Here is a 13,604-nt window from a genome sequence, read left to right as displayed (position 1 = left end):
TTCAGTTCATGCATCGGTTTATGATTGGGCAGGTTCACATTAAAATGTGGACTGAACGATTCCTCCTTTTGTTCTTAAGAGCAGGAATATCTTTCGCACAGAGGAAGAAATTGAACATCAGCCTTCCTCTGTGTCTCTGTTGTTGTTAAATACCCTCCCCAGAGAGGTTCACCAGGGAATGGATAGATGAATCTGTCATAGGAACATAGGAAGCTGCCTCATACTGAGTCAAACCATGGGTCCATATAGCCCAGTATTTTTGACACTGACTGGCAGCAGCTCTCCAGGGTTTCAGGCAGGAATTTTTGCAGCCCTATCTAGAGCTACAGAGGATTGAACAGGATTGGTTTCTTTCACATTTGAATTTCTCTAATCTCAAGTAATTTCTGACCTGAATATGAATTTAGGTAAATTCTGATCAAAACCAAATTGAAATGGCATTCTTATCCATCACTAATCTTTATCCATGTAGGGCACTGGTACAATAAAAGCTTCATCTATAAGCATCCATAGTCTATGACAAAAAGAGCCTATTCTTCAGTCTTACTCCAGTATCACAGAATGAAGAGTTGTCTATTTTCCCTTTCATTTTCCCTTTCATCCTCTTGTTGAATCTTGCCTTTATAGTTGCCCAGCCTTCAGAAGTAGCTTCCCAACATGCTCAGCTCACCTGGGCGCAGGGAGGCCGTTGCGGGTGAGGGTTGGGAAGCGAGGCGACGTGGAAGACAGCCATAGACTGCTTCTGGTTGCACCAAGGCATCAGGGAGGGGACTAAAAACAATAAATTCTGGCTCACTCCTCCCTGTAGCCTCTTCATTTTTGCAGCTCCCTCCCACCCTGTAGGCAGTGTGGGTTTGCTGGTCACTCATTCAGAGGGCCAAGTAGGAATTTTTTGCTCATAATCACCTTCAGGTTATGGTTTTTGTTTTGTTTTTGCCTATTTCACACTGCAAGACAGGCAGGGAGTATTAAATAGGTTAATCTGATTTATTACATTTCGGTCACAATCCCTGGTAGGCAGGTAAGCAGGCATCTGGAGTGAGAACAGGGAAGGTGAGCATTCACAGGCACTGTTACAGTGATCAGTAATGCCTGAGGGCCCCCAGCTGTGAGTTTTACAGCTTCAGCTGGTAGGATAAAGGTTACCATTGAGGACAACCTTCCTCACCCACCCAGAGCTGAACAGCGCAGGGAGGGGTGACTCCAGAAGGCCTCCCTACCCCATAAGGGGCAGTCTGTGGTGTGGCAAAATGGGGAGCACCACTTCACAGGTGGTGAATGTCTCGCCCAAAAAATAGATGGATGCCTGCATAGGTTTACCCACTCTGCAGATCTTTAATGAAGTGGCCCTATTTTAAATTCCATTTCTGTGTCTCACCTCATTATTCTCCACCCTTCTTACCCACCAGCAGCTTTTGTGGTAGGGACTGCTGTGCTTTTCAGGAAGGAAAATGGAGCCAGGAAAGACCTGGTACTTGAGCAGTGTTCTGTATGCAGGCTTTGAGATCCTGTCCAAAACATATCAAATCTGGCTATACAAGGCTTGATTCCCCCCCCCCCCCACAAAGTTCAACTGCATAGTGGATTAAATTGCTCTATTTGTAACCACTGTAATATTCCACATATTTGCAAAATAGTCTTTGGACTTCTATATTGCACAATCAATTTGTGTGCTGAATTACCACATTATTTAAAAACCTATTAGCCATAATTGCAGTTGTGCACATATTATGTCCATCTGTTTTTAAAATGTGACTTTTGTATTCCACTTTTAATCATAATTCATATTAATTGAAAGGACAATTAGATTGTTAAATAGCAGCCACTGGATTACAGCTAGATGATCAATAACTCAACTCTTATTTCTCCTCTCCTGCAAACTGTTTGGGCAACACTTTGTTAAATGCCCCTGTCTAATGAGTGTGTGCTTTCTGACATTGCTTATTGACTCAAGTTATTAAAAATATATTAGAGCCTTGCAAACATTGTTTTCCTTTGATCTAGCCATTAGGAAGTGATTTTTGCAATCTATTACACCTGTTTAAAGCGTGACATACTGGGACTTTAACACAAGGAGGGGAAACTTCTTAAAGGCCATACCAGAAATGCATCTCAAGCCAGGGATTCGTCAACTTGACAAATAGCAAATTACACATAGCACCTATGTTTGTTTCATGCTAGGCATTTTTGCACATTATATTGAGTGCAAGGGAGACGCCCAAGTCATTTTGCTGCATGCCACTGAAGACCTCCTTGCAATCATTTCACTTCAGTTATTACACTTCTACACCACCCAATAGCCAAAACTCCCTGTACAGTTTACAGTGATTAAAACCCTTAAAATATAATATTGTACAGAATATAAAAACTATTTACATACAAATACTGTATATACAGACAACACTCAAATTCTCTCTCTCTCTCTCTCTCTCTCTCTCTCTCTCTCTCTCTCTCTCTCTCTCTCAACAATTGACAATATGAAATCCAATTTGACTGCATAGCACCTATGTCCCTACAACTAGGTGTGCATGGCACTTTCTCCCTGGTTTTGGGAACCCTGGAAAAACAGGGTCTCTCAACTGTGAAATGGAGAATCTCACGTGTAGGTTTCTGCAGACAAATGAATGTGTGGAGGTCAGAAGTGTCTACAGAGCATGTGATCCCACACTTGTCCTTCAAGAATTCAATGTAGAGCATGTCTTCAACTTAAGGGTATAGAGGGAGGGGGAAGATTCCAGACTTACCTGCTTCTGTGATCCTCCCCCAGTGTCTTGACAGCCATGCAACATTCCAGAAGGAAAGAGGGATGTCACAGCCACCACTTTTTTTTTTAAAGAGAAGTTGAATAACAAGGGAGGTGGAATCCATGCCCAACCCCCTGCCATTCCTGGAATGGCAAAATTGCTCCCCCCCCCCATGGGCACGGAGCCACACCCCCCCCCCCACAGCTCTGTGCCCATTTCAGACCCCCGGAGCATGCAGCACACTAGCCGTGGTCTTTGGGATGGTCTCAGGATCATGAAAATCGGGATAATTGGGCAACCAGTTATCCCAGGAAAATGCAGGTATTTGTGCCTGCTTTGTTAGCTTGCAATCTCAACTAAGCAGAACCACTATTAATGAAAGGCAAAAGGCTGGAAACATCTATATTTTCTTTTCATTTGATTTAACCACCATCTGTGCTATAAATTTCTAACTGCAAATCTATATACACTTTCCTGAGAGTAAGCCCCATTGACTTCACTGGGGATTACATCTCAGTACACGTGCATAGGATTGCACTGTAAGAGTTCCAATTTAGAATCAGAACCACACTCATGTCTGCTTTGGGCATTGGTTTGTAGAACAAAACACACAGTGGGTGGGTTCTATTTTTGAATTGTAAAACTTCATGTTCTATCAGCAGGTGATTATACAATCAATCAATCCAAATTCCTTTAGCATAAAATAAAGGAATAAAATAAAATAAAAGTTAGCTAAAAACTTTTCTTTTTCCTAAAGCTTTTAAAACTTGATGCTGTTTGGACTTTATACTGTTAGTTTTACCCTACCCTGTGCCTGTTTACCCTACCCAGTGCCTGTTTGCATTCTCTTCCCCTCCTTATCGCTTTACTATGATTTTAATAGAATGTAAGCCTACGCGGCAGGGTCTTGCTATTTACTGTTTTACTCTGTACAGCACCATGTACATAGATGGTGCTATATAAATAAATAAATAATAATAATAATAATAATAATAATAATAATAATAATTTTGTAATTTAATGGAGATTAAAACTGACTTTGTAAAGTACTTTTTTCCATTTTAAACTTAGGTGTAGATGTACATGTTAAAATGATATTCGCCAATTATACAAATTACAGCAAGATTTATTTAGGATACAACAGTCAAAAATGGATTTAAAAATACGCTACTATTATCCCCCACGCAATTGAACCAATAAGATACTGTACTTCTCATTTTCCTTGCCCTCTCGACTACTTCCTCTACAGTCAGATGGATTGGTATCCCAGCTTTCTTTGTGTTGGAAACCAAATCCTAGTTCCCCTCAGCAGAGCAGTGGCAGCGGTTTTATTTATTTATTTATTTATTTATTTATTTATTACACTTCTATACCGCCCAACAGCAAGACCACTCTTGCTAAGAGACTGTGTAGCTGATCTTTAAACTACTCTTTAAGCCACTGTGGGGTGTCAGATGACACTATAAGCCGTGATGGTTTAAATAAAACTCACTGCAGACTATGGCTTATCAGAAGGGCTTATTTTGGCTAAATCAACCACCATGGTTGAGGAAGGATTCTAGCAGACGACATGATAAACCATCATGGCTTATTCAGAAAAATAAACTTTGTGGCTTTTCGTGATGTGTGAACCTAGTCAGTATATTAGAGTAACCAGAAGCTGAGCTTTTGTAGGTAACCATCTACTTCATCAGATAACCTGGACTTTTAAGAAAAGTATCAATGCTGCTCACTGGTTGCATTATAAGTTATAGATAGCAACAAGCCAGACTGCTGTGGCTTTCAGTGAGTGGCTGAAAGGCGAGGTCATACATTTCAGTGGAAAACAAGCATAACTGTACACCGTAAACTGGGTCTCCGTATAAGTTGTGCCTATTGACTTGGAGCATGTGCGTGTGTGTGTGCGTGTGCGTGCCCTAGCAGGATGCAATAAGCCAGATCTGCCCTGGTTTCTAGGAAGTGGGGAACTCTTTAGCTACACTGCTACAAAGTACATGGGATCAGACTGCCCTGACATTTTCTACTGGTAATAGCAGGAGGAAATCCAGGTATTTACTAGGCATGTGCTCCGCTCCGATTAGAATCGGAGAATCAGAAGCGAATTCGCCTGCTCCGCCTTGCCCAGAGGCGGAGTAGAAGCGGACCGAGGACCCTTAGAAGCAAGGCGAAGAGAAGCGCCCATAGGTGGAGCACTTCTCTTTCCGCAGAGCGCTCCGATCGCCATTTTGAAAAATTTCACCAATAGGATTGCATTGTGGAAAAGAATAGGGGATAACTGTGTTGTTTTTTAAGCTATCTTTCTGAAAATTCTTGTGCTTAGAGAGTCGTGGGTGGGAGTAATTTTGAGCATACTCTCAGCACTCTGCGTGGTGCAGTTCACTTGCTATAATTTTTTAAAAAATCGGGTAAAAAACAGCGGGAGAGGTACCTTTTTGAAGTGCTGAGAGGCAGATTCATGATCACATGATCCCAAAGTTGGAGGAGGGGATAGGCAAAATGGGATACTAGTAACTTGGGATACTGGGAAACTTCTCTTTCTTAGTCTGAACAGACTTTTCCCAGTGTTTTTTTAAAACAGTAGCCCCACCAAATGCACAAACACAACCTGAAAGCATATGCTAAGCAAATAAATAACAGATAGGAAACACAGCACTGCTACCCACCATAACCTTGGTGAACAACTGAATAGATGTGGTGCAAGGGGATGAGGTCCCCTAGGGCATGTGGACGTGCCCAGTGCACACACTCTCCCACCCTTGGAGGGTCATCAGATCCTTCCAAAGAGTAACTCGTGGAGAGAGACTGAAGCTAAATAACAGATAGGAAACACAACACTGCTACCCACCATAACCTTGGTGAACAACTGAATAGATGTGGTGCAAGGGGATGAGGTCCCCTAGGGCATGTGGACGTGCCCAGTGCACACACTCTTCCACCCTTGGAGGGTTATCAGAGCCCTCCAAAGAGTAACCCGTGGAGAGAGACTGAAGCTAATGCCTGTCATGAGTTGAAGTGGCAGGTCACTTCTTAAAGACTGGTCCCTAGACAGGGCCAGTCAAATTGGCATAATAATAATCCCCCCTCCCCCTGGGCACATCCACTTCCCTCTTACTGGTAAAAGACAGATATAGCCTTTAAAAAAAATTATTCTTGTTGTTTATTCAGCAACACTGCTGCTTTTAATTCCACCCCTTATTTATTTATTTATTTATTTATTTATTCATTCTATTTTATATTTACACCCCATAGCCCAAGCTCTCCTGGCTTTTTCTCTTCAGTGAAGTCAGGCAGGCTTTCATTGTGGTTCAACTTATTGTTGTTATTATTATTGCTATTAATATTAATTAGTACTGTTATTATTAACGTTACTATTATTGTTGTTGTTGTTTAATAATGGCTGTGATCACAGTGCAGTCAATCAACTCTGAAGCAAGGATCACAAAGCTTTACTCTTATCCTCCTAGCCTCCTAGTTATGGGATGCAAAAGAAAAGGCATCTCTCTGTGCTGCTCCCACCTCACAGGGATGGTTTGCATTACTGGCTTTGAAACTATCCTTGGCTCACTTCCTTGTGTCCCCAGAAAAGTCTGCTGCCTGCCTGCCTTCCCTCCCTCCTCCCCTGCCCACCTCGCAGGGATGGTTTGTGTGTGTCTTGCTTTGACTCAGGAGAGAAGTCCTTCCTGCGCTCACTTAGACTTTTTGAAGTTCCAAATCAATTTTTCAAGTGTGGAATAAGATTCATATTTAGGGTTATCTACTCCCCATTTCATGGCATGTTGGGATTTCCTTTGAAATGGCCCCATTGAGCTGTCTGCAGCTTTAAATCCCTGAGATACTGGGGTGTCTGATTTTCAAAAATTCCCCAAAAATCAGGGGATGATGGGATTTGCTTGAGTCTTGGCATGCATGTGTATACATACATGAGGTGTCATGGTGCCAAACTTGAGGTTTCTAAAGTGAAAATTGATGGAGATATCGAAAGGGGTGTGAATTAGGGTTATGGGTGGTGCGTTAGAGATTAAAGCCCCGCCAAAAATCAGGGAATGATGGGATTTGCTTGAAACTTGGCATGAATGTGGATCTAGATGGCATCTGTGAAGGTGCCCACTTCCAATTTTTTTATCTGTCAAAATGTCGGAGAACAGTCCATGTCTGCAAATGGGGTGTCCGATTTTCATAAATTCCCCCCAAATCAGGGGACACTTGGATTGGCTTGGGGCTTGGCATGCATGTGTATATGTCCATGAGGTGTCATGGTGCTAAACTTGAGGTTTCTAACTTTAACAGAAAAGAAGTTGTAGACTTTTTTGGATTTCAATGCAAGCCTATGGGGGGGAAAGCGGAGCTCCGATCCGGATCCGGAGCTCCGTAGCGCAGCGGACTATAGGCGGAGCGGGGCGGCCTGATCCGCATATTGCAGATCTGGAAGAGAAGCGGATCGGGGGGTCTGTGCACACCCCTAGTATTTACAGCCTCCTGCTTTGAGTATCCAAAACTGGCAAATCGCACCCAGAAATAATTGTGAACAACTTGGGCTAATTGTAACTGATTCAGCTATGGGGCGGTAAATAAATGTAATAAATAAATATAAAATAAAATAAAATAAACTGATTGGTGCCTTAGATTATGATTTGATTTTTGAATTTCATTCCTCCTTCTGCATAAGTTGAGTAAATTGTGTGTGCACTCATATCTGAGCAGAGTACAATATTTCTTCTTCTGCATATTAATATTAAGAAAGCATTTAGTTCCTATGGGAAGATAAGTCAAATAAGTAATAATTCATATACAAAAATACTCCATAATCAGCTGTATGCATTCACCATATATAAATTAATTGAATATGTCCTTTTGAATGGACTCTGATAACAGCAGAAATGCTTCTGCAATTGAAATGCATTAAGCTTCTTCTGTTTGCTTGATAAAACTGTACAGAATTGCTGACTTTTTCTGAATGCATCTAACTAGCATATTATTTCTGCTCCCACTATGTCAGTAACATTGGCAACATCTCTTTTCTATCCAACACTTGTAGCTTTCACTACAATCTTCTCCTCATAATATTTATAACAAAAACTATGTTGAATGTGAATAAATTTGTTGCTCACCCAGCAATCTCAAAATTCAAGCTTTAATAAAATAGCTACACACAAAAATCTCTATGATTTAGCACAGATTCCTATGCTATGATTGCATTCAATATGTTCTTTTTCAATTTTGTTATTAAATATCAAAGTCAAACACTGGGAAACAGAACACAAACCCTCGCTTATAATAACTATTCAAGCTCTCCCATGCTTGTTTGAATGCAGCCCCCAAAACTGCACCACCCCTGTACAAGAGAGAGAGAGAGCTATCAGCAGACTCAGGGTAACCCTGAGGCTTGCAGGGATGCAAAAGTATTTCTAGGGCACAGAATGTTGCACAACTGGAGGCAGGGACAAGTCCTCTTCCCACCCCGCCAATTGGCTAGGGTGAGGGGAGGCTGTTGCAGGCAGAGAGAGGAAGGAAAAAATGCTATACGTGCTTTTGCATATGTGGGGACCTCACTCTGTCACTTACTTGGGGTTATGCAGCTCCAAGCAGGAGGAACATAGTTTCCCACCCCACCCCACCCCCAAGCACAAGCATGTACCTTAAGAAAGGAGCTGGGTTTTCATCTGACTCTTGGCTTGGCCAAGTGGCTCGCCCTTTATGCAGGTTAGTGGCCTGAAGACAGGATGCTTAGCTTCCTGCACACTCACATGCAGATCCAGGGAGAGGTGAGTTACCCAGTTTAATAAAGAGGCCGTAGTTATACCCAAGCTATGGTGTCCATGTTGTTATTTCCTCACTTCTCCCTCTATCCGCAAGAAGAAAACAACTGGAGTGGTTGTGGTGGGGAAATAGAAACAAGGTGGAAAGGAGAATAGAATGGAGTAGCCAGAAAAGGCAGATGGAGGAAGAGACGCGTAAAGATAAAAAAGATAGACAGAACTATCTCATTATCTACCTACCTACCTACCTACCTACCTATAGATTACTTCCTAGTCCACACTGAAAAGCTATTTACAAATGTCATCAGGGAGAGAAGTGAAAAACAACCAAAAGTGATCAACAGAGAAAGCAAAGATTTTAATGTAGATGGGATTGGGCCGCAAAGATCATCTTCTTGGCTCGCCGCTCTGACCATGTTACTCCGCTTCTGAAATCTCTTCATTGGCTTCCAATCCACTTCAGAATCCAATATAAACTTCTCCTGTTAACCTTCAAAGCTTTTCACGGTCTAGCTCCTTCCTATCTCTCCTCTCTCATCTCACACTATTGCCCCGCTCGTGCTCTTCACTCCTCTGATGCCATGTTTCTCGCCTGCCCAAGGGCCTCTACTTCCCTTGCTCGGCTCCATCCATTTTCTTCTGCTGCCCCTTACGCCTGGAACGCTCTTCCAGAACATTTGAGAACTACAACTTCAATCGCAGCTTTTAAAACTCAACTAAAAACTTTTCTTTTTCCTAAAGCTTTTAAAACTTGATGTTGTCCAGACTTTATACTGTTAGTTTTACCCTACCCCGTGCCTGCTTACCCTACCCTGTGCCTGTTTGCATTCTTTTCCCCTCCTTATTGTTTTACTATGATTTTATTAGATTGTAAGCCTATGCGGCAGAGTCTTGCTATTTACTGTTTTACTCTGTACAGCACCATGTACACTGATGGTGCTATATAAATAAATAAATAAATAAATAAATAAATAATAATAATAATAATAATAATAATAATAATAATAATAATAATAAGTGTATCCACCTCAAGCATCAGAAAGCCTGAGAAGGTAGAGGGGAAAAGAAAAACATGGAGAAAAACCCTGAACAGAAGCACTCAACACTATAACATTTTGTTGCAGGGCCCCATTCATGTTCTTCTAAGAGCTTTATAGTGGTTATTCCAATATAAAATAAATTGTATAACAATTCATTACAAACCCCATTTTTCTACTGCAGCCATATTAATGCAGTCTATGGTTCACTGCACCTGTTCGCAGCCTCCTTATGTCAGTCTATGGTTCACTACATTTCCAAATTTTTGGCAACCACATACTTGGCTGCCACTAACAAATCCATTTTTGTTTTTTGAAAAATCAACAAAAGCACAAAAGTATACAATTTCAATTTAATACTAGCCATGTCAGTAGTAATATGTAATAACTTCCTTAAAAAATAATGATGATGGGACAAAGCCACCATAAATGAATGACGCTCGTAGTGCTCAGCTGACATTTCCAACATCTAAAGTGATTTGTATTATTGTTTCTAGTAAGAATTAAGTGCCACTTATATATGATTTTATATTGAATGTCTATGTAGTTCAATAACATTGGACTTAATAGCCCTTTTCCAAGCACTTCCCATTAATAAAAGACCAGGCTCTTCATACACATTTACCTTTATGTATTCTATCTTCCTATAAATGTTTAATATTAGCCTTCTGTTTCTGGGAACAGTTCTAATAATCTGCTCAATACATCCAGTACTTTTTACCATTCCTGACTGAAGTGTAATATCTAGTGGGAAAGCTGGGGTAACATGAGTGATGTACGGATTGTGCAAAATTCATTCCATCTGTGTTCGTGGTTTGTCAGGCACCTCTCATTCTGTCATCCACCTATCAACAGAATTGGATATTTTTTGGGTTTTTTTCTGAATTAGTGCAAATTTGCATGGCCAAAAATGCGCAAATCCCCCCAAAATGCATATTTTCATGTTTACGAGGGAAATGTGCATTTCTGGTCAGGGTTCTTTTGGCATATTTTTCTATGGTGATATTTGTGCAAAATTTCCAAAGGTTAAAAAAATAAATCCTCAAGTCCATGGAATCTACCTAGTTGGGGAGAAGCCAGTCTGCTGTGGAATCCATGGGGCAGATTCATAAAAGTCCAAACTCATTTGGTTCCATTGTGGATTTCTCCAACATACCTAGGTAATATAGGGGTTAAAAGCATGAAGGGCTCAATGGTAGAGCACATGCTTCCCGGGGCTGGGGAAGTCTCCTGTCTGAAATCCTTGAGCCTAGTTGCCAGTTAGTATAGTAGACAATATTGAGCTTGCTAGGTGGATTGCTGCTCTGACTTGGTATAAGGCAGTTTTCCATGAGCTTGAAAGTCTGCAGTTCTGATCAGCTCAACAGCTGACCTGTCAGGGCCATTGACCTGTAAGCAGAGATCAGTAGAGAATCAAAATGTTTGTGAAAAGCCCAGCTGAGAAATGTGTTGATCAGATCAGGAGTCAGTTCAGAGGTGTGCGTGCATGTGTGTGCTTTAAGTGGAAGGAAGAATGACTCCAGAGAGAAGGTTACAATGGGAAAGCCCACTATACAAGATTAAGCTTGCCAATGTAATACATTAATCATTAAACAATCTACAGTTTACAAAACAACATTAAGGCTCTACAGTTTTCAATCAAGCACCAAAAAGCAGGGAAATTGGGAGTTAAGGCTCCCAAGCATTAACGCCACATCCTCCCTAGGGAGGCAGAAAGTGCAAGTGAAATTCTCATTCTCCCAAAGCTGACAAACCATGAGGACAGGATGGAGAATAGGATATGCAGAGGTGGCTGTCGGGTTGTGGAAAACTGATGATGAACTTAGGGCCACCTACTTCTCTTTTTTGTTTGTTTAGAGCAGTCCTTCCCCAACCTGGTGCTCTCCAAAGGTGTTGGACTAAAACTCCCATCATTGCAAGTCAGTATGTCCCATGGTCAGGATAGCTGCTAGTGGATTCATGCACTGATTACCAAAGGAGGGTAGAAACAGCTTGGACTGGCACCAGTGACCAACTGGAATTAGTACCAGTTACTGATGATGTAGCATCCCTTGCTAAGGCCCATAAGCAGTCCAAAATAACTATTTTTTCCATCCTAATTCTGAGAAAACGAAATTACCAGTTAATGAATTACCAAACATAGAGTCCAGGCCAGCTGATGAGATTTTGGACTGGTCATTGGGCCCTCATTGTATAATGAAGCACCCTGGTGAGAGATGTTTATTTATTTATTTATTTATTTATTACATTTTTATACCGCCCAATAGCCGAAGCTCTCTGGGCGGTTCACAAAAATTAAAACGACAGTAAAACACCCAACAGGTTAAAACACAATTACGAAATACAGTATAAAAAGCGCAACCAGGATAAAACCACACAGCAAAGTTGATATAAGATTAAAATACAGAGTTAAAACAGTAAAATTTAAATTTAAGTTAAAATTAAGTGTTAAAATACTGAGTGAATAAAAAGGTCTTCAGCTGGCGACGAAAGCAGTACAGTGTAGGCGCCAGGCGGACCTCTCTGGGGAGCTCGTTCCACAACCGGGGTGCCACAGCGGAGAAAGCCCTCCTCCTAGTAGCCACCTGCCTCACTTCCTTTGGCAGGGGCTCACGGAGAAGGGCCCCTGTAGATGATCTTAAGGTCTGGGTAGGTACATATGGGAGGAGGCGTTCCTTCAGATAACCTGGCCCCAAACCGTTTAGGGCTTTTAGATGTTACTGAGAATGTCCTCTCCTTTCCAGCTCCAATCCATACTCTTACTTTTATAAAAGCATGTATAAATGGCTTGGACCACAATACCTGATGGAAAGCCTCTCCCGACATGAACCTACCCGTACACTACGCTTAACATCTAAGGTCCTATTCCGAGTGCCTGCTCCGAGGGACGCTCGGAGGATGGCAACAAGGGAGAGGACCTTTTCATTGGTGTCCCCCCGACTGTGGAATGATCTCCCCAATGAGGCTCGCCTGGCACCAACACTGTTATCTTTCAGGTGCCAGGTCAAGGCTTTTCTCTTCTCCCAGGCATTTAACAGCATTTAACAACACTAAGTTTGTTTTTTTAATGGGCCCCAGAACTGTTGTTTTTAAATGGATACTGTTGTTTTTATGTTTTTCATGGTTTTAAATTTTGTATATTTTTAATGTTTACTGTTTTTAACTTTTGTGAACTGCCTAGATAGCTTCGGCTATGGGGAGGTATGTAAATGTAATAAATAAATAAATAAAATGCTTGCGTGCAGGATCCTCCTCATTAAGAATGGGACACTTCTGTTGGTTTAGAATGCTCTGAGCATCTTATGTCTACTCAGAAGTAAGTCCCATTGTCTTCATTTGGGCTTACTCCCAAGCAAGTGTGCTGAGGGTCTTATGTCTACCCTGAGTAAGTCCTGGCTTTCCTGGGGACTGCAAGGAAACAGTACAGCTACCGAGCATGTGTCACACTATCCCTGAAGAAGGCCTCTGTATTCACTCTAATAGGATGAAGAAATATTAATTAAAAATCAACCGAAGGGAATTTTTAAAAAATAAAAGCCATTCCACCAACTACAATGAAGGAGGAAGAAGACACCACTACTGGATTAATACTCCAAATTTCATGGATAAAAAAAATACCAGCCTAAATTATCAGAACCATTTTGATTCAGAGTGTGTGTGTTTTTGTACTTTAAACTCCCCTCCTTCCCTCAATCTTTCACTAATGTTCTTTAAATGTTCAGGACATGTAAAACCAACATTTCTTTCTGGCACGTGTAAATTTCAGGAAGATTGGTGAAACATTTTCAATTTTATGAACATTAGAATGACCACCTTTATTTACTCTCTGACCTTAACTACAGGGACACGGCTTAGGCTTTAGCTAGACTTAAGGTTTATCCCGGGATTGTTCCGGGGTCATCCCTGTTCATGTAAATGACACATAGGGGATCCTGGGAGCAGGCAGGGATGACCCCGGGACAATCCTGGGATAAACCTTAGGTCTAGCTAAGGCCTTAGATTCTATGAAATAATGTTTCATTTCTAACCAGTGTTTGTTATACTTCACTTCCTTTACAATGTCTACG

This window comes from Elgaria multicarinata, chromosome 6 (genome assembly GCF_023053635.1).
Source record: "Elgaria multicarinata webbii isolate HBS135686 ecotype San Diego chromosome 6, rElgMul1.1.pri, whole genome shotgun sequence".
NCBI lineage: Eukaryota > Metazoa > Chordata > Lepidosauria > Squamata > Anguidae > Elgaria > Elgaria multicarinata.
The sequence above is the reverse complement of the archived record's forward strand: the minus strand, read 5'-3'. Positions refer to the sequence as shown.